We start from the raw sequence: 2,500 nt of genomic DNA, 5'->3' as shown, positions 1-2,500 counted from the left end.
AACACTTCCGGGCGTTGATCTGCAGCCCCAGGTGGGCGAGGGCTGCGGTAGCTGCGTCGATGAGGGACTGCAAGCCCCTCGGGGTCGCTGCAAACAGCAAGACGTCATCTGCAAAGGCCGCAGCGTTGACTCTGCGACCGAGGATCCGAGCTCCGATGTGGGAGGGCAGTTGGCCTAAAACGTAGTCCACCGCAAAGTTGAACAGGAGGGGGGAGAGGGGATCGCCCTGGCGAACGCCCCGTGCTGGCTGCACAGACACGCCCACGCCGGCGCCGTCCGCTATCACTGTCGTGCTGCCCTCGTAGCACCGCTCGACATACTCGACAAAGCAATCCGGCAGGCCATGCGCCTTCAGCACGGGGCGAAGGGCAGCATGATCTACCGAATCGAATGCCTTAGATACGTCGATCGATGCCACAAAGACAGAGCGGCAGGAGCGAACTGCGTCGGTGAGAGCAGTGTCCAAGATGAAGGTATTTTCCAACATCCCATCCCGAGGGATGAATGCCCGCTGACGTTCGTCCACAGCACATGCGCGCATCAGGCGTGACGCGAGAACCGTGTGAAAGGTCCGCGCCAACACCGAGCAGACCGTAATGGGGCGAAAGTCAGCGGGGGATGTTGGTGCAGCCGTTTTCGGGAGAAGGGACGTCCGCGCGCGAAGCAGGCGTTCCGGAAGGGCGCGGGCCAGAAGGAAGAGATTCATCACTTTCACCAGGACTTCGTGCGGCAGGCGCCGCAACTCCGCTGGGGTAAGGCCGTCCGGCCCGGCTGCTGATCCCCTGGGCGGCAACGCGGCGGCGACCTCCTCATGTGTGACCGGCCCCCATATGCACTCGAGAGCGACAGGCTCTGAGTGCGGGAGGAGGCGGTCACGAATGAAGCCCGCGGTGGAGATGGGCTTCTTAGTGAAGAGGTCCGCCCAGAAGTCCAGCAGACCAGGGATGGCAGGTGGCGGCTGGAGCAGGGTGCCATCCAAGAGGCCGCGCACGCAACGTGCACGCGACCGTCGGAAGGCATCCTGCGTTCTCGCGTACTCCCAGCGGCGCCGCTTGCGCTTCTGCGTCGGCGGCGCGGCAGGCGGCCGCTTCGATGGTTGGCGCGGCCGCTGTGTCCTGGTGATCGATCTCTCCCCTCTGGACCCGACCGACGCAAGGGCATCCGGGAGCATGCCCAGGATGACATCGGGCGGCGTGCCCCGCCCCAGACCTATGACACGATCCAGGGCAGAGAAACGCTGGGCGGAAGCGGGTAGCCCCGCCAGATGCTCCCAGATGGCGGCGTCAGTCGGCCCCTCCGGCGGCGGCCCGGTGGTGTCGGCCGCGAAGTCCTCGGCTGCGTCGACGGGCGGCGCAGCGGCCTCGCCCGCGTCAGGCAGCGGGCTCGCTGCTCCCCGGCGGGACGCCGGCTCTTCCCCCCGACCGACCTCAAGCGCCTCCATGAATTGGCGGACAAGCTGTTTGTGGGCAGCTTGCCGCCGTCGGCACTTGATTGCCTCGAGCGTTCGGTCGGGGAACATCCTGATGAGTTCTTGATTGACGAAGAAGAACCGGGCGTCCCTCTCAAGGAACAGTTCGGCCTCCGCCTTGGCGAGCGACAGGACTTCTTCCTCCGTCCACCTCGCGCGATGCCTCTCCGTGACGATCTCCGCGTTGGCGGCCGCAAGATGTTGGCGGCGGCGATGGACCCCGAGACCGTTCTTGGTTGTAAAGCTGCGGTGGCACTCACTACAGGTATACATAGCTGCAAAAGTTACAAGATTTTCGGCACGGCCGGTTGGCCGGCTAGGTGCTGGGGGAGTTGGGGTGGCGCCTTCAGCGGAAGGGCCACCACTTATTCTCTGCTTACTGCCCCCAACTAACAAAGGGATAGTGCGAGGGGGGGCTGGTAACCCCCCCAAGCCCCTGGTGCGGTCTTCCACTCTGCGAAATCAGCGGGCCCACGAGAAGGGGAGAAGACCGCAGGAGAGGAGAGGCTAAGAGGGCTAGGCCCATGTATTGCGCATCACTCTCCCTGTAACTATAACCCAAGGAAGGCACCTCGCAGCAGCAGCACGACTACATCAAGACCGCACTTCGAGAAGCCAAGTCCGGATGCAGCCACACCGCCGCCACTTGGCCACCTTAAGAGAGTCATAGTTACTCCCGCCGTTTACCCGCGCTTGCTTGAATTTCTTCACGTTGACATTCAGAGCACTGGGCAGAAATCACATTGCGTCAACACCCGCTAGGGCCATCGCAATGCTTTGTTTTAATTAGACAGTCGGATTCCCCCAGTCCGTGCCAGTTCTGAGTTGATCGTTGAATGGCGGCCGAAGAGAATCCGCGCACCCGCGCGCCCCCGGAGGAGCACGCTAAGGCGGACGCGGCCTCGCAGCAAGGAAGATCCGTGGGAGGCCAAGGCACGGGACCGAGCTCGGATCCTGCACGCAGGTTGAAGCACCGGGGCGCGAACGCCGCGCAGGCGCGCGCATCCTGCACCGCCGGCCAGCACGAGGCCG

General features: G+C 64.0%; 1 pseudogene; it reads right to left on the bottom strand.

Moving 5' to 3' along the window:
- Nucleotides 1-2,500, bottom strand: part of LOC124771739 — a 7,961-nt pseudogene that overhangs the window by 2,955 nt on the left and 2,506 nt on the right.

This window comes from Schistocerca piceifrons, unplaced genomic scaffold (genome assembly GCF_021461385.2).
Source record: "Schistocerca piceifrons isolate TAMUIC-IGC-003096 unplaced genomic scaffold, iqSchPice1.1 HiC_scaffold_936, whole genome shotgun sequence".
In the NCBI taxonomy this organism is placed as follows: Eukaryota; Metazoa; Arthropoda; class Insecta; order Orthoptera; family Acrididae; genus Schistocerca; species Schistocerca piceifrons.
This window is presented reverse-complemented; position numbering and strand designations above follow the sequence as displayed.